This window comes from Callorhinus ursinus, unplaced genomic scaffold, assembly GCF_003265705.2.
Source record: "Callorhinus ursinus isolate GAN/ISIS: 27379988/994484 unplaced genomic scaffold, GSC_fseal_2.0 scaffold6, whole genome shotgun sequence".
Lineage (NCBI taxonomy): Eukaryota > Metazoa > Chordata > Mammalia > Carnivora > Otariidae > Callorhinus > Callorhinus ursinus.
In genome coordinates, this window is record NW_027397068.1 from 79,665,269 (window position 1) to 79,684,927 (window position 19,659).

A 19,659-nucleotide genomic window follows, 5' to 3' on the forward strand; every position below is an offset into this window, starting at 1 on the left:
ATTTTTTTTCTATATGAACAGTGTTACCAACTTCAAATAAAATTTTTCTTCTTCCTTTCTAATATTTGTGCTTTTAGTTTTTTTTCACTGCCTTATTTTAATAGAAAGAGTTTTCAGAATAACATTGAATAGAAATGATGAATAATAATATCCTGTCTTCCTGATCTTATGAGGAAACATTCAATATTTCATAGTTATAAGGGCTGGTATATGTAATGTATTCATTACAAAAGATGTATAATGAGAGCTGTAGGTTTCTGATGACTCTACATCAGATTGAGATTGTTTTCCCACATTTCAAGTGTGTGTTTACTGAGATTTTTTTTAAGAAATTATTTATGAATGCTAAAATTTGTCAAGTGCCTTTTGGCACACAATCATATGCATTTTACTCCTTTAATTCATTACTGTGGTATGTTACACTGATAAATAATCAATGTTATATAGGCCTTCACATTTATTATTTATAAATAATAACTTATATTATTAAATGTATTCGTTAACAATATCTTGGTGCTGGAAGAGGGTGCTGAAACTGTTAAATTCTTGATTGTGGTGATGGTAATAACACAGGGAGCATTTGCCATTTGCCAAAGCATAGAATGATACACCAAAGAATCCATTTTGCTGTATATAAAGTATTTCTTAACAATAATAATAAATAATGTTAGATTGTAGGATTTTCATAGATGCCTTTTATCTCATTGAGTTTTTAATCATAAATGGACTGAAACTTTAAGAATTGGTAAATACAATGTCTGCAGTGAAAAATGCACTAGATCAAATTAATGGCAGATTAGACATTGAAATAAAAAAAAAAACTTGCAGTGAACTTGATATTGAACTTGAAGGCTTAGAAACAGAAACTACCCAAAAGAAACTTCAGAGAGAAAAAAAAATAAAAAAATAAGAATGGAAAGCACATAAGTGAACTATAGGCCAGCTTCAGGTGCAGGAACATAAATATAATTGGAGTCATCAAAAGAAAAGACAGTGTAGGGACAGAAAAATATTTAAGTGAATAATATCTGAAAATTTTCCCAGTTTAATGAAAACTATACACCCACAGATCCAAGAAGTTCAACAAATCCCAAGCACAAAAAAATGAAGAAAACTACACCAATGTACACAATAATTAAACTTCTCAAGATCACTGAAAAAAAGAGAAAGTCTCAAGAGCAGCCAATGAATATGTACAGAAGAATGAAGATAAGGATGGCAGCAGATTTCTCATCAGAAACAATATTTGAAAAATAATAGCTGAAAATCTCCCAAATATGATTAAAAGCATTAATCTACACATCAAAGAAGCTTAACAAATTCCATTAAAAAAGAAAGATCCCAAATAAATAATCTAAAATGCCACTTTAAGACACTAGAAAGAGAGCAAACTAAACCCAAAGCAAACAACAAACGATTTAGAAGAATAAATGTCAATCTTTTATAAACTCTACCAAAAATTAAAGGGGTCTCATTCTATGAGAACAGGATTTACCCAAATCCCAAATGAGACAAAGATACCACAAGAAAAGAAATCCAGAGGCCAATAACTCTTGTGCATATGAAACCCTTAACAAAATACTAGGAAACCAAGCCCAGCATTATGCAAAAAACAAAACAAACAAACAAAACAAAACACCCACTGTCCCAGGAACACAAGGTTGACTTAAAATCTGAAAATAAATTAATATAATACACAATATTAATAGGATAAAAGAATAAAATCACATAATTATCTCAACACATGCAGAAAAGTACTTAGTGAATTGTTATACCTCTTCACAATAAAAGTGCTCAGCAAACTAGGACTAGATAGAAACTTTCTCAGCCTGATAAGGGGCATCTACAAAAAACCCACAGCTTACATCACATTTGTGATGAAAAACTATGCTTTCCCTCGTAGATCAGAAACAATCAAAGATGTCCACTCTTCCCACTTCAATTCAACCTTGTACTAGAGATTGTAGCTAATACACTCAGGCAGGAAAAAATAAAGGCATCCAGATTGGAAGAGAAAAAAGTAAAACTATATTTGCAGATGACATAAACTTGTACATAGCAAATCCTACACACACACACACACACAGACACACACACACAGACACACACACACACAGTATTTAAGCTAATAAATGAATTCAGCAAGGTTAAGATACAAGATAAATATGTATATGTATACCCTAGCAATAGAAAAACAAATGTGCAATTAAAATCAATTACATTTAAAATAACATTAGAAATAAAGTACTTATGAATAAATTTAAGCCAAAAAATGCAAGACTTGCACATTGAACCATACAAAACATTTTAAATAAACTAAAAAGGACCTAATAAATGAAAAGTCAACCCATGTCTATGAATTCAGACTTAAGAAGACTTATTTAAGAAGATAACACTCCCCAAACTGATATACAGATTCAATGCTATACTTATCAAAATTCTAACTGTCCTTTTTCATTGTTTACAGAAATCAACAACCTGATCCTAAATTTGATATGGAAACTAAAGAGATCCATAATAGTAAAACAATATTTAAAAAGAACAAATTTGGACTACTCTCACTTCCTGATTCCAAAACTTATTATAAAGCTACCATAATCAAGAAAGTGTGATACAGGGGCACCTGGGGAGCTCCGTCAGTTAAGCATCTGCCTTCTGAGCAGGCCATGATCCCAGGGTCCTGGGGTTGAGCCCTGCCTCAGACTGTCTGCTCAACCGGGAGCCTGCTTCTCCCTCTCCCCACCCCCACCCCCACGCTGTCTCTCACTATATCGCTCTCTCTCTCAAATAAATGAATTAAATAATTTTTAAAAAAAAAGAAGGTGTGATACTCCATAAACATAGACAAATAGATCAATACAATAGAGTCAAAAGTCCAAAAGTAAACTAATACATCATGGCAAATGGATTTTCAACAACAGTGTCATCACTATTCAATGGGGGAAGAATAGTCTTTTTGATTAATGGTGCTGGGACAACTGAGTATCCCCCCACACGTGAGCGAAGTTAAGCTCTCCTCACACCATATATGAAGTTAACTCAGAATTGATCAGACACCTAAATGTAAGAACTAAAATTATAAAACTCCTAGAAGAAAACTTAGAATTCTATCTTTAATACTTTGGATTAGACAACAATTTCCTAGATATGACATCAAAAGTACAAGCAACAAAGAGAAAAAAATTGGACTCCATCAAAATTAGACTTTTGTGCTTTAAAGGACAGATCAAAAAAGTGAAAATACCACCTAAAATGGGAGACAATTTTGGCAATTCACTTATCTAATAAAGGTCTAGTATCAAATATATATATATATATACATATATATATATATATACTCTTCCAACTCAGCAATAAAAATAAAGAGGCCAATGAAAATAAGGGCAAAGGGCCTGACTAGATACTTCTTCAAAAAAGTATACAAGTGGCCAATAAATGCACTAAAAAATATGCTCTGCATTAAGGAAAATGCAAATCAAAACTACCATGAGATACTACTTCACACAACTAAGATGGTTATGATTTAAAAAAAAGTTTTGGAAAAGATGTGGAGAAATTGGAATTCATACATTGCTGATGGAAACGTAAAGTTGTGCAGTATCTGTTTAAAATTTAGCAGTTCTTTAAAAATTAAACAGTTACCATATGACTCAGCAATTACACTTCTAGGTATATATCCAAGAAAATGGAAACCATATGTTCCACAGAAACATGTGTAGGAATGTTCATAGCAGCATTATTCATAATGGACAAAGGTGGAAACAACCCTGATGTCCATTACCTGATGAACAGACAGGCATACATGGTATATCCACACATGGTCTATTATTCAGCCATGAAAATTAATGAAGTATTGTTGCATGCTATAACATGGATGAACTTTGAAAAAGTTATGCTAAGTAAAAGAAGAAGTGACAAAATGCCACATATTGTATGATTCCATTTATATGAAAAGTTCAGAATGGGGAATTCTATAGATTCAGAAAATCGATTAGTGTTTGCCAGGGACTAGCACCAGGTGAACAGGAAGTGACTCCTAACAGATTTCTTCTGGAAGTGCTGAAAATATGTTGGAATTTGATATTGGTGGTGGCTCTACAACATTATGGATGCACTAAAAACACTGAATTGTATACTTCACAAGGGTGAATTCTATCTCAATGTGTAAACAATGAAACAATGCAGATGGAACATGGTGCAGCAGCTATTTTCAAGTGGTGAAGAAATTATTGCCAACCCAGAAGTCTGCGTCAAGCAACATGTCTTTCCATATTGACTCTATACATACAAAAGTCAAAGAATTAGCCACTTGAAGAGCTCTGCCTGCAGGAAGGGAAATGTCAAAGCTACTCCTTCAGGCAGGAGAAAATCTGAGTGAAGCAAAGGAATGAAGGACAGTGGAGTTGGTGACCACTTTGGTAAGTGTGTAGGGTGTCTCTTATTAGGTAAATGTCTTTGATAGATGATTGGCTGGTTAAACAAAAGTGATATTGCATAAGTAAAATATATGGTAGCAAAAAAATAAATGAATAAGAAAAATGGAATCATGCCTTTGCTACTGTAAAGTCATTTATTTTTTAAAGATTTTATTTATTCATTTGTCAGAGAGACAGAGAGAGAGAGAGCATGAGCAGAGGGAGAAGCAGAGTCCCCACTGAGCAGGGAACCCAATGCGGGACTCGATCCCAGGACCCTGAGATCATGACCTGAGCCGAAGACAGAGGCTTAACTCACTGAGCCACCCAAGGGTCCCTGCTACCTTCAAGTCCTTATGCCACACCTGAAGTGGCCATCACCTAAGGCACACTGTGGGAAACTTAAGATGTACATATAAATCCTAGAGCAACCACCAAACTCACAAAAACAAAGGGTTACACTTAACATGTCAACAAAAGGAGATTAAAATGAATATTAGAAATATTCCAGAAGAAGGTATAAAAAGGCAGAAATGAGAACAAAGATCAGATAGAACAAATGAAAAATAAATGGCAAAAAAGTAGACTCAAACCTAATCATACCAGTAATCACACTAAATATAAATAAATGGTCTCAGTATCTCAGTAAGAAGACAGAGATGATAAGACTGGATAAAAAGGCAAAATCTGATATGTACTGCTTACAGATAACATACAATGAATATAAAGACTCAAATAGGATGAAGGTAAAATAAAGATATCGCATGCTTGCACTGGTCAGAAGAAAGCAAGAGTGACCTACCATCTACCTACCTATCTACTTACCTACTTATCTATACATGTAAATTTATATTTATAAATGTGTACAATTATAAATATGTATATATTCCAGTATTCCAAGAATTTACAAGGATATGGTAACATGGGCAATCTTATACATTGCTGATAGAAATATGAACTAATGTACTTTTCTGGAAGGTACTATGTTTCAAGAAAGCAAAATGCAAATATTTCTTGGCCCACAAATCAAAGAATTGCCAAAGGTTTATGGTCACTTCTGCAACAACAAATTGGGGAATGACTAAATAAATGACAGAGCATTTATATAGTAGATTATTGTGCATTTTATATTCTTAATACTTCAAGTATACAAGGAAGTGTTATTTTAATTTAAAAAGTGGAACATCAGATTACACAGACTCTCTGTACTTGTATTATAAAAATACCTATAATTAAACTACCTATTCTTTACTCATATTACATTCAGATGTTTAGGGATAATGAGGTTTCTTTATGTTCTAACACTGCCCTGCTTTGCTAGCGAGCCCTGTCCCCAGGGGCAGCTGGACACAGGAGAACAGTGACCACCAGGGTTAGTACAATCCCTGTTCCAGGGCGTGAGCCGTGCTGGCACCCCTCATGGTTCAGTCTCCGTGTGCTGGTGCTCCCCGCTTCCCTGCACACTCCGCTCTTGTGTGTGACTCTCCTGTCCTACCCTTGTTCTCCACGGTTCAAGTCTGAAACTGGAGGCCAGACACTGACAGAGCTGCCTTTAGAACCAGGGCCCTGGGGAAGGTTTTGGGACTGAAGACAGTCCATCAAAACTGAAGCCTGCCTCTCTGCCTCGCAGAGTGCCCTGAGTTGACTCGATGGCCTTCTCTAGCCTGAAGGAGGGAGGTCGGCCTCGTCTTTGTCCCACAGGCAATGGTGGGGCTGGAGGCCGCTCCTCCCCTTCCTTAGCCATTCACCCTGGCCATCTACTTGGCCTGCTCTGGGAAGGACAGCCCAGGCTTTGTTTCAGTCACGCTCTTCTTCCTGACTCCAGCTTCCCTGTCAAGGTGGATGGCAGACGGGTGATGGGGAGAGGACCAGCTGACCAACCTGGGGCCCTGGCTGGGAGCTCTTTCAAGTATTACCCTGTTCCCAACGGAAGGAAGACAGAGCAGAATGTGGACAAAACAGTCACGTGTTATACAAATGTGCATATAACACACACAGGTACACTAACAGGGGACTTCAGGGGAGGAGCTGAAAGGTAATTTAAATTTTCATACTTCTCTTTACTGGTCAAATTTGGCTACATATTTCATTCATAATCATAAAAAAATAGATAAATGTCCTCTATTTAAATATAAGTGCTCCTAGAGGAAGTCAGGCCAATAATTAGGTGAGAAAGTAGAATAGTGATTTCAAGACCGCAGTTTGCTGACTGACTCACTGCAGAATCAACTCAGAGAAGGTTGGGGGCAAGTGCTGGGGCAGTGTGGTCCACCGGGCCAGCCGTCTGAGGCTGGGGACACGTGGGGCTCGGGAGTCTGGGCGGTGGTGGGACAGCCTGGAGACGGCTGCGGAGAGACGGTCTCTGGGAGGCTCTGCCTGGCCTGGTGCTAACAGTGGGAGACACTTCTCAGTCTTAGAGGACATGGCTCTGATCCAGGTGACTCTGACTTGGCTGGAAAGACAATTTACACATAGGACACATTTGGGAAAAATTACAAAAGCTCATAACAAGCAGTGCAAAGTATGATGTTTTAACTAAACACACAGTTCAAACCGAATGCAAATAGCATTGCTTTTGCAAGATTCCCAGTTCTGGGAACACCAAGAGGGCAGATCTCTTACTCTGGACTTCCTTTTACGGTATTTTCAAAGCTTGCACACGATTTAGTGTGATCCATTAGCTGAGAAAACATTTTTCAAGACAAAGGTCATACTCTTGATCTTCAAAGTTCAGAAGAAACGTGGTAGATATTGAGACCCATTTGAGGGGAATAATGAGCAACGAGAGAAGACAAAAATGTGTCTTCTTTCCCTGCCCTCCGCAATTCTTGAGTTTGTAGGACCTGTCATGAGTTAAATTTAAATCCCTTTAGGACATGGGCAGCCTCACAGGAAAAAGACCTGCCATTCAGGGAAAAAGTGACATGCGGTTTTTGTTAACCTATTATGCGTCTCCTCGGATACTTAAAGGTCAAAACCCGGGGCAGCAGTGGGATTGAGCTCTCCCCTGCCCTGCAGAAGCCACACCAAGTCAGCACAGAGTGGAAGCCACATCCAGGACCGGGCAGCCGAGAATGAGAGGCGCCCCTGCCAGGCCAGTGCCCAGCGGCCTCATCCAGCACATGTATTGGGAAATATCCCTCTGCTGGAGGGATGTGTCACGGAGTTTTCTCGGGAATGACAGGGAAGGTGGGACCATTCCCTCCTTGTACGCTCACGGCGCAGCCTGCAGGGAATCCAAGCGCTGTCCGCAGGGAAATGGCTCATCTGCCCGGAGGCTAAGCCAGGGGAGCCTGAAACCCCTGGCGGCTCCTTCGGAGCCCCTGTGGTCTCTCGTCATTGGGCTCCCAGCTTCAGCTCCTCCTTCAGAAAGGTGCAGAAACTGCACGAAGGCATCTTGAACTTGACAACCAAGCTACGCAAACACCCAGCACACAAATGAGGTTGGCCTCGCGCTGAATTTGTTCACACATTGGCCTCAGAAACAGGTAAGTGCTTTTGTTGTAAGTGTTGGAAACACGTTATGGACCCCAGCAGTCATGCGTGGGCACCGGAGGCCGGGCAGTGGCAGGCGCGAGAGACGCCACCGAGCCCGTGGTGCGTAGGTGACTCCCGCGGCCTAGTCCTTCTGGATGTCTGCGCCGTTTCATCGCTCTTAACACCACCAAGATATTTCCCATGTTTATTTGGTTCCTGAAAACTTTTGATGTTTTGTGTGTTTAGACTTTAAAAATTGCTTAATACTACTTCATATTTAGTTTGAATAAATGACCCAGGGAGGAAGTTCTTGATCAGACAAAACACGTTAACACACAACATTTTCACACATGGTTTCCACACCCTTTCTGAAAACTGGATACATGATTTACCAATATGAAGGGGCAAGTTTTTATGCTTTTTTTTCCTTTTGGATTTGAATCTACTTAAGATGATGTGATTTCTAAGATGAAAATGAGACTCAGATCCTTTTGTTAACACCGCTCCTGGAGGAGGGGCCCCGAAAGTCTAGACTGACTTCTTAGATGTGGAACAGTCCTGACACAACAGTGGTGATGAGCCAAGCTCAGAGGCCTCAGAAACACATGGACTGCATTTTGTGTGCAAGCGGGGGGCTCCCTCAGGGGAGAGGCTCCCAGGGTCGGAGCACACCATGGTCAGGGCCGGGCTGAGAGATGCCGCAAGATGCGGTGGCTGGGCTCCCTGTGCACAGGCAGAGGGGCCTCTCTGGAAATGTGTTTCTAACACACATGGAAGTTGTGATTTTAAGAATAGAACGTTAGCACATCTGAAAAAAAGAAAAGTTTGGGAGGATTTAGAGCCGAAGATACAAGAGGTCAGGAACAAATCCAAACTGCTAAGGACGATGGTGGAGGCGCATCCCTCCTTGGCCGCCACAGGTGGGGGAGGCTGTACCCGCGTGTTTCTTGATGAGAGAGGGTTCAAATTCATGCTATTTCATCCATCTGTGAGCTCCTGAACCAGCCCAGAACTCCTCACTGGTGCAGGTCATTGGGTCGTGGACTTGGGTCCGAGGAATGCCTGCCTTGAGCTCTGAGGACGAGTAGCTGCTCGGCGCTCAGTGGGACAGAGTACTGCCTGCAACTTCTTCAAAAGATGGATTAAATACATCAACCACAGGTGGTTTGGGTTTTTTTTTGTTTGTTTGTTTGTTTTTTGCCTTTAGAAATGCTTTTTTTAATAAAATAACTACTTAAGTAGACACATGTCTATCTACAAACACTGTTCCCAGGAGACAAACACTCTGCCTTCTGACCGACCACAGACGCCTGGGGCTGAGCCCATCATGGCTTTATCAGGGTTCGAAGGCCTGGGTGCCCTTAGTGCTGCAGTGGCTGGAAGGCCAATCTTAGTTCTTAAAACACAAAACTCATGGTTTCCTAATGGGAGCCAAAAGAAAGAATAAGAGTCTGGTTCAAACAGAAACTTCGGGGGCCTGAGCGGAAGCAAGCACGTTCCCGGGGCTGAAGCGAGGCACCCCAGGCACGCAGCACCACTTGGCCTGGGCTGTGTGCTCTGAGGCGTGGAGATACGCGGTGAAACAGAAAAGGCTTGCTTCCGAGGCCAGGACAGGCTGCTTCTGGGACTGCTTATCTCGGTTCCAGTAAGACACGTGCCTTATGTTTTCTGCATCTGAGGGTGGTGTGCTGGGCTGAGGAGAAACCAGGCCACACTGGGCCCCGCTCGCTGCAGAACCCATCGTTCTAATGGGGCACTGGCAGCTCTGGTCCGGCTCTCCTTCCTGGCTTGCAGGGGAAGGGCCAGGACAGCTCATCAGGCGCAGGCTGAGGAAAGCACAAGATGCCACGCACAGAAGGCTGTCAGAACGGGTTGGTGGCCACACCTAAACGGGAGGAGGACAGGCCCTTTCAGATGGAGCCAGAGGACCCCACTGACCGTACACGCTTTTTCAACGGGAAAAGGCAGCAGTCAAATTGTGCATAACCAATCTGGACACACAGTGAAATAAACCTTAAAAACGTGACAGATGGTAGTGTTTTAGGGACTCTTAGGCGTTACCGGCGTGTGTGTTGGGGGTGGGGGGAGCTGAGGCTGGTATCTGAGCTGGTACCAGACTGGGTACAGTTGGACAAACTCCTTGCCACATGAGGAGGCTCAGCCTGGAAGGCCCTCAGAAAACTCTTGGCATGCAAGTCGGCCTCTGGTCAGCGGATCCCAGGGTACAGGGCGGCCCCAGCATCTTCTAATGCTCTCACGCAGCCTCAGTGTACTGACTCTGCTCTCCTGACAGCAAACCTCTCACTTCCCAAGTCTGACCCCAGGACCGGTCTCTCTTCCCAGGGTCACCATGTTGGTGGAAGCCCTGGGGCCATTTCAACTTCTAGAATTTCTTTTTCTTTTTTTTTTTTTTTTAACAGTGATAAAATATACTTTTATTTACTTTGTTGAGTCAGAGGGTCGTAAAAAAATTATTGCTAAAGTAGATATCAGGCAAACAAACAGAAAGGTGCTTTAGAAGTCCAGTTACCTTGGAGTTTATTTAAACTAAGAGGAAAAGGTCATAATGTTTTCATGCAATACATACTTGGTTCTTTAAATAACAATTGTGACAAATAACAAAGAATTATGGAATGCTGCACTTGTGATCCATACAAAACACCAACATTTTGGATTGTACATAATTTAAAGAAATGTCTCAAACACTTTTTGAAATACTGTAGCAGCCAATACATAGAGGCATGCCTTAGGTGGGCACGGGAATGCAGTTTAGAAAAGAAAGAGAAATATCACACTGGAACTACCCAATTTCTTCAAAATCACTGAGCAAGAAAAGCAGCATTGAACTTCCATACCGATTTTACACAAATTTTGTACAGTACCTTGACTTAAATCCAAGAGCAAAAGTTAAGACTCTCCTCCTCTATTTTTGGCAAACAACTGCATGGTAAACTTAGATGACTTTTCCCCCTGGATTTTACCTGGGAGTGGCCTTTTTAATTTTTTATTTAAAAGAGGGCAGGTTTGGCACTTTTATACTGATGTCACCAATGTTAATATTTCTTGGGATCTCAGGAAGATTCATACTCTTTACAGCTGATACAGCACGGGCTGGAGCTCCCGCTAAGCCAGCCTCAGATTTCTCCAGTTTATTTTGTGCATCAATTTGAGAAACAATCTCATTCATGTTGGTCTCCAATACCATTCCCCCCATCACCATTTCTGCAAGAATATTGTGAACCTGGTCTACATGGAAAATTAAATCCAGCTCACAGACATTTTCAAAACACTTGTCTAATGTTTCCACAAATACTTGAATTAGATCTAAAATGCCAAGTTCACTTTCTGAAGAATCCACACAGAAGACAAAATATAATGTTGCATAATGTCTATAAATCAGTTTGTTGTCAGATCCTCCAATTAACAATCCTCCTTCTAGGAAATTACAAACATTTTCATCTCTCTTAGATACCAAATGGAATGTCTCCCTGATGATTTGCTGTTGTGTATCTTCACTGTAGAGCTGGTAGAACTTGGAGAGCCACGGCTTCCCGTGGTTGTTGAAGATGAGGATCGCCTTGATCATGGCTGAGCCGGGCCGACCGGGTGGGCGCTGGGGGGCCAGGGCGGGGGCGGGCGCGCGAGCCTCGCCTCGGGATCTCGCCGGCGATCCTACCCCACCCGCCCCCTCCCGCACGTGCGCGCGCGCGCTCCCGAGCCGCGGGGCGGGGATGGGGCGGGCTCAACTTCTAGAATTTCTAGTGAGCATCAGGTTGATCCCCAAATCAAGAAGAGCAAGACTCACATTGCATCCCAGCGCATCATGGTTAAACAACGTGCACCAGGGGTGCGGAGAGAGATGACAAGCTGCTCTGTCTTCTCCTTACACTTGGTGGAGCGTGGTCCCCAGAGTGGGGTGCGCCTTCTCGAACTATTCCAGCTTCTGCACCCCACCTTCTCCATGCACACAACCCTCAAGCTCACAGCAGCCACCTTGGTCACACACGCACATCCCCGGATATGATGGAGGGAGGACAGGTCATGGAGAAGATCTGATCCATCTTTCTTGCACCCAGGAGCTCTTTCTTCTTTCTTCGATACTTTCTCTTTTATCTGTGGAGCGAAGGCATGAGGTGCATCAGATGACTGCTGGCTCAGGTGGATTTCCTGATGACAGAGTGGGTGTTCAGTTTGGAAATCTTCTCCGAGAGGCTGTCCTGATCACCCTTTCAGTACCTGGGGACCAGGTCCTTTGGACGCTTATGTCCTTTAAGGTTAACGTTGATGTCCTTCACTTTTGGGCTGCGCGGGCTGGAGGCTCTTTATCCGGGCGGAATTCTGGGCTGGAGCTCAGCAGCTCCGTCAGCAACAGTGGGTAATGCTTTACTCTTTGCCCTGTTTTGACCACATTTTAATAATTATAATGACTCTTGTTTATATGGCAAAAGCCCAGGGAGTGCTGTTTTCCCATTATACTTTTAATGTAAAACAAGAGGAAGAATATATCCCATAGTCAGAAACAAATAGATTATGTCCTAAAATCTGGCACCCATTGAGTTTCTAAAAGGGAAATGTGGGTAGAAAAAAGCATTTTATGCCGAAAGCTATTTACTTCTGACCTTGTGATTGTATTTATATGTTCATTCTATTCCAAAAAGAATTTAGACCACGTTCCCGATATTACCAGCTGAACTCATCCAGAAAAGGAACTCTATAGTTTGTGGCGTTACGTGATGACAAGCCGTTAATGGGTTCATGGGGCTCTGAGAATGTCTTGCAGGTGTGGTGATATGTGGGCAGCTAGGTTTGGTCAGACAAATATGGGACTCTCTAGAACCTTAAGAGATGGGTCTTCACAGCACCCATGGCTAGAAATGTGCTGGAATCATTGTCAGTTTAGATGGTGAAGGTAGATACCACCGTGAGAACACCGGAAAGTGGTAGCATATTGAGCATCTTGGCTATTTTTCTGATACTTTGTGCATTCTTACTTGGCTACTCACCTGCCTGCTTTGTCAACTTGTTAACATTAGGGTCTCCTTCTCCACCTCTGAGGAGCGCATCACGTACCACTGTCATGAAGGCTTGTGGACAATCATCTTGAGAGCCAGCCTTTATGGGAATAATTTTCAGTTTTCTGGGAGCACACACTCCTGAAAGACTAGATAGTTGGGAAGCTCCCGGTGTCTGGCCAGCAGTGGGTAAGAGGCCCGTGATCTGGGCAAGATTTGCTATGTGTGGGTATGTTCTCCCATGAAACAAAGCCCTAAAACACCTTTCCTCGAAGATGGCAGAACTTGGGCTGACAACCCCAGTGGACGTCCCTTTGCAGAATAGGATCAAGCCCAGACCAGAAAACACCTTTTTATCCAGGATCTTGCTATCTGAAGCGCAGAGGGCCCCAGCGTTGTTAGCAGCTCCTGGGAGTGTTAGATGCAGAGTCTGTGCTCCCTACTACTTACCGGGAATCTGTATTCACGGGCGCATGGAAGTTCAAGAAGCACCAGGCTTCTTCACCCTGCTGACCCATGAAACCCCTCAGAAATGATGGAGTTCAAGGTGCCTGCTGAGCACCAGTGTTTCATCCAGAAAGATGCTCCGTTCCACACCCCCAGGAAGAAGGCAAAACTGAAATTCAATATTCACATTTAGAGAAGACAATTAAGAAAGATTTCATACAATATGTTCATCTAATTTGGTCCTTAAAGTCTCATTATTCTAAACATAGATCACCCTGTTTAGTCATTCCTTTTAAATCCAGGTCTATTGTTAGAACAAGTATGAGAACAAAACAAATACAATGTGACACACCAAAATAGTTCTTAACAAGTTAGTAGGTTAACCATGTACAAATTACATCATACACACTTGACCCTCAGACAACTTTGAACTGTGAAGGTCCATTTATACGTGGATTTTTTGGATAAATACAGTAAAGTACTGTAAAGGTGCTTGTCTTCCTTATGACTTTTTTTTAAAGATTTTATTTATGTATTTGAGAGAGAATGAGAGAGAATGAGCGAGAGAGAGAGAGCACGAGAGGGAAGAGGGTCAGAGGGAGAAGCAGACTCCTGGCTAAGCAGGGAGCCCCATGCGAGGCTCGATCCCCGGACACGGGGACGATGACCTGAGCTGAACGCACTTAACTGACTGAGCCACCCAGGCGCCCTTGCTTATGACTTTCTGGCTAACATTGTCTTTTCTCTCACTTACTTCATTGCAAGGATACGGTATATAATGCACATAACACACAACACGTGTGCTAATTGACTGTTCATGTTATTGCTGACGCTTCTGGTCACCAGCAGGGCCATCAGACGTTAAGTTTTGGGGGAGTCAAAGGTTAAACACAGATTTTTGACTGCATGGGGGTCGGTGGGTGTCCCTAACTCTCATGTTGTCCAAAGGTCAACCGTATTATTATAAATCAAATATAAATTGAACCCTGAAGACATGTTTTATATGATTATCTGTCTATATTTTTAAAGCATTGATATTTGACCTCAGATATCATAATACTAGTTTGTACATTCTCTTCACATTAAATTTGGGATGAGTATCAAAAAAAAATATTTGGCCCAGACAACCATTCCAAATATTGGACGTGATCCAAATCTTCTCTGAATTTCCTAGGCCTGAAAATGTGGAAAATTAGAAATCTTGAGTCTGTTTCATAAGCTTTCTAGTAGTTTCTGTTTCTAGTTAAGATATGAATAACAAGAGGCTAGACCCGTGACATTCGTGGGCTTCCAGTCTGCTCACTGATGGGGCCCAGCCATGCAGGAACAGATGGAAATACAAGCTAACTGGTGCATTTAGAATGTTTGAAGGCAGCTCCTTCCAGACCACTAGGTTTTATTTGCTGGTGGAATACACAAGGCCCACAGGGACGCTGGTGTTTCCAAGTGGAGTGTTACTCCTAGAGTGCCTTCCACTTCTATCCTGGATGTATCAATAGGACTTTGGCCAGCTACAGGCAAGATTTCTGTCTTGGGGCCACCGGTGGGACCAAAACACGCTTCTAGGCATTTCTGATCAAACCATCAGCGTGCTCCTGGCCTGACCCCCACCTGACCACCCCGCTTTGCCTGGGTCAGTCTACACCGTGGCCCCCGGAATGCCTGGATGGCAGAGGTGCTCAGTGTGCCGGTGGGAGGGTAAAGCTGTCCGTCTGTGTGGGGAAGTTTGAGTGAGAAAATCGGCAGAAAGCAGCATGGGGGGCGGCTCACAGAGGCAGTGAGCAGAGACCATTCGATGGTGGACACAAGAGTCATCACACACAAGGTCGACATGAGCGTCAGCCGGGCAGAGCAGGGGAGCACAGACAGAAGGATGTGGGTGACCGTGCGGTGCGGTACCAGACGGATGCGGAGCGGCTGGCCCATGGTGGCTGGAGGAATACTGCACACCCCGTCCTGCTTCATCCCCACCAAGCAGTACTGACTAGCTACCATGTGCGAGCACAGTGCCAAGACAACATTTGGGTGCAGTAATCCAGGTGGGACATGACCCCGGGAAGTACAGATAAAGCAGCGAGGAAAAGAGGGAAACGTGCCACGTCGGGAATCAATTAGCAGCGCAGCAGCCCCACCATCTGTTTCTTCCAGTGCTCTGGCTACATCCTTTTTATGGGACTAGTAGAAGACAGGTAGCTTTCACTAGCTATCATTTAAACATGAAGATTCATGGGGACTTTTTACAGTTTTACTGTGATGGGATTCACATATATAATTACCCCTTTAAGGTGGACGATTTAGAGGTTTCCAGTCCATTCACAGAGTCGTATGACCGTCACCACCACAATCAACTTGAGAGCATTGCCATCACTCCAGAAGGAAGCCCTGTGTAATTTAGCTGTCATCTCTGTCCCCCGCTCCCCCACACCTCCACAGAAATAGGAATCACCTGGACCGGAACCCTCCAGAACAACACTGGGGACAAATGAGGTCACAGGCATGCTCGTCTCACTTCTGGTCCTAGGGGGAAGCACCCAGACTTCCACGATCATGTGTGCTGTTAGCTGTGGTCATTTGGGTGTCCTTTATGAGGCTGAGGATGTGCCCTTCCATCCCCAGGCTTTTAGTGTGTGTGTGTGTGTGTGTGTGTGTGTGTGTGTGTGTTAAATTATGATAGAGTGTTGGATTTTATCAAATGCTTTTTCTGCATCTAACTAAATGATCATGTGGGTTTTGTTTCTTGTTCTATTGGTGTAATATAGTATGTTAATTATTTTTTGGATGTTGGATGAAGTTTGCATTCCTAGAATAGATTCCACCTGGTTGCAGCACATAATTCTTTATATATGTTGCCAGATGCAGTTTCCTAATACCCATGTTGTGATCTATATTCATAAGAGATGTTATTTGTAGTCTTCTTTTGCTGTGATGTCTTTGTCTGGCTTTGATATCAGGGTAATGTTGCCTTAAGGAGTGTTCTTCCTCTAATTTCTTGGGCAAGTTTGTGAAGAAAGGGTATTAATTCTTGTTTAAATGTTTGATAGAATTCAGCAGGGAAGCCATCTGGGCCTGAGCTTTTCTGTGTGGGTAATTCTTAAAATTATTATTACTGATTTAATCTCTTTGCTTGTAATAGGATTATGCAGATTTTCTATTTCTTCTTGGATAAATTTTTTTTAGTTCGTATCTCTATAGTGTTTGGCATTTCATCTACATTTTGTAATTTGTTTGTGTCACATATTATCCCTTTGTTACTTTTTTTATTTATACAAGGTGGCTGGATATGTTTCCCTTTTGTTCATGATTTTAGCAATTTAAGTCTTTTTTTTTTTTTTTCTTGGTCAGTCTAGCTGCAGGTTTGTCGATTTTATTGATTTCTTCAAAGAACAAACTTGGTTTCACTGATTTTTCTCTATTGTTTTTCTATTCTCTGTTCCATTTATTTCCACCCTAATTTTTGTTATTTTGTTTCTCTACATGTTTTAGGTTTAGTTTGCTCTACTTTGCTCAGTGTCTTATGGTGGAAGAGTAGGTTACTGATTTGAGATCTTCCTTCTTTTCTAATTGACACTACAAATTTCCTTTTGTGTGCAGCTTTAGTTGAGTCTGGTAAGTTTTATTATGTTGGATCTTCACTTTATTTTAAAATTTCCTTTGTGATTTTTTTTATTTGATCCATTGCTTAATTAGGAGTATATTTTAGGGGCACCTGGGTGGTTACCTCAGTTAAGCATCTGACTCTTGATTCCAGCTCAGGTCATGATCTCTGGTCATGAGACCGAGCCCTGCGTCAGGCTCCACACTCAGCAGGGAATGATCTCTGGTCATGAGATCGAGCCCTGCATCAGGCTCCACACTCAGCAGGGAATGATCTCTGGTCATGAGATCGAGCCCTGCATCAGGCTCCACACTCAGCAGGGAATGATCTCTGGTCATGAGACCGAGCCCTGCGTCAGGCTCCACACTCAGCAGGGCGTCTGCTTGAGGATTCTCTCTCCCTCTCCCTCTGCCCCTCCTTGCCCCCCTGAAAAAATGTGTTATTTAGTTTCCACATATTTGTCAATTTCCAAATTTTCTTCTTATTAATTTATAATATAATTTCATTTTTTGTTGGAGACCATACTTCGTATGATTTCAATCCTTTTAAACTTATTGAGGATTGTTAAAAGAAAAAAAAATTCTGTTTCTCTCTACTCACATCAACACTTCTGACACAAATTAGTTTTTTTTACCTTAAGCAATTCTCCGATTCTGTGGGAGACACTAATGGGGTGTCCTACAATTTAAGTCAGTTCTGACACTAACTGCACGGAGTTCACAGACCCCACTGGTTAGGGGCTCAGTCCCCCAAACCTGCCCTGATTTAAGAAATTAATTGCAATCCCCAGGTTGTCACCCATACTTCCGACTGACTGGCTATAGACCAAGAGCCCCACAGTTCTTCTTTGGGCTTGATAATTTTCTAGAACAGCTCACAGAACTCAGGAAAATATTTACTTACATTTAGCAGTTGGTTGTAAAGGATTTACTAAGAATACAGATGACTAGACAGAGCAAGGTATGGGGAAGGGGCAAGGACTTTCCATGCTGAGCACACCACCTTCCCTGCTCCTCTATGTATTCCCTAACATGAGTGTCCTCTGAACCCCTTTGTTCTGTTTTTATGGAAGCTTCATTACACAGGCACACTTGATTAAATCATTGGTCATTGGTGATTAACTGGACATCCGACCCCTCTTCCTTCTCCAGAGGGCAGGGGGTGAAACTGAAAATCCCAAACCTCTAATCATGTGATTGTCTCCCCAGGTGCCCAGCCCCATCTTTAGGGGCTTTCCAAAAGTCACCTCATTAACATAAACTCAGATGTGATTGAAAGGGGCTTTTCTGAGTAACAGAAGATGCTGCTTTCACATTTTTTGCTTAGGAGCTATTCAAGAGTCAGGGATAAAACTCAAATATTATAAGAAAATATGCTCAGATCACTCTTGTCACTTAGGAAACTACAAGGATTTTAGAAGCTCTGAGCCAGAAACTAGGGACAAAGACCAAATCAGTATTTCTTATTCTATCCCAACATTGTACCTGTTCTCTGGGCTAGCGTGTGGTCTCCCATGGAGTGTGTCACTTGGGAACAATGTGGTGTCTGCTTGGGGGACCAATAGTGCTTTGTAGATATCTGTCAGCTCTAGTTGGCTTACAGTGTTACTTAAGGTTTCTGTTTCCTCCATAATCTTCTGCCTTGTAGTTCTGTCCATCTTGAAATTGAAGCATTGAAGTTTCCAACCTTTCCTGTTGAATTGTCTATTTTTGCCTTCAGCTTTGTCAGTTTTTGTTTCAGGTGTTTTAGAGCAATACTGTGGATGCTTTATTAGTCTCCTATGTTCCTATGACAAATTAAGTATCCTTAGCACCTTAAAGCAATGTGAGTTTACTTATCTTAGCTTTGTGGGTCAGAAGTCCTAAAATTAGAGGCTCAGCAGGGCTGCATTTCCCCTGGAAGTCCAAGGTGAGAATTCATCTTGCTGCTTTTCCTAGTGCCCAGACACTGCCTGCATGGGTCTGTTCCTGACGGGAACGCTGGACGTCGGTCAGCCTTCCCAGAGGCAAGAAGAGAACTACAAGAGAAAACCAGTCTATACCTTCTGTAACTTTCTTGGAAATATCCTCAGGCAAATACCCAAGTCCATCACCTACAAGCCCACTTCCCATGGGACTGGCGGACTCAGTTCAGCTCAGATTTCTGCCCTATCTTACAAGGTCTTCCTTTCTTCCAGTTTCCAACAACATGCCCCTCATTTCCTTATAAGCCATGCTTTGAATGTCCGTAAGTCCAGCATGGTCTGTTAATGAAGATTTCTGTTATTCTGTAGCACGTTATGGTTTCCTCTACCACACTTCCCACTTCCAAGCCCTCACCAGCAGAGCCTTTAACTTCCATCCTTCCACAAACAGCCTACTATAAGCAATGTAGGCTTTTTCTATAACATTCCATAAAAATGTCCCCTTCTCTGCCCACTTCCCAACTTCAAAGCCACATCATCATTTTCCAGTATTTCTTACAAGGGTGCCACATGTCTGGTATCAGATTTGTACTAGTTCTCAGTTGCTGCTGTAACAAATTACCACAAGCTCTGTTTTAAAACAATACAAATTTATTATCTTACAGTCACTGAGATTCTAAGTCCTAAAATGAAGTTGTGGACAAGCTTGTGTTTTCTGCAGACTCTAGGGGACCATCAGTTTTGTTGCATTTTCTAGTTTCTAGAAGACACCTGTGCTCCTGGCCTCATGGCACCCACGTGCATCTTCAA

The 19,659-nt window shown here is 42.3% G+C and overlaps 1 pseudogene; it reads right to left on the reverse strand.

Annotated features, from left to right (window-relative positions):
- Window positions 1-10,402: 10,402 nt before the first annotated feature.
- LOC112819531 (AP-3 complex subunit sigma-1 pseudogene) lies at window positions 10,403-11,581 on the reverse strand (annotated as a pseudogene).
- Window positions 11,582-19,659: the final 8,078 nt, after the last annotated feature.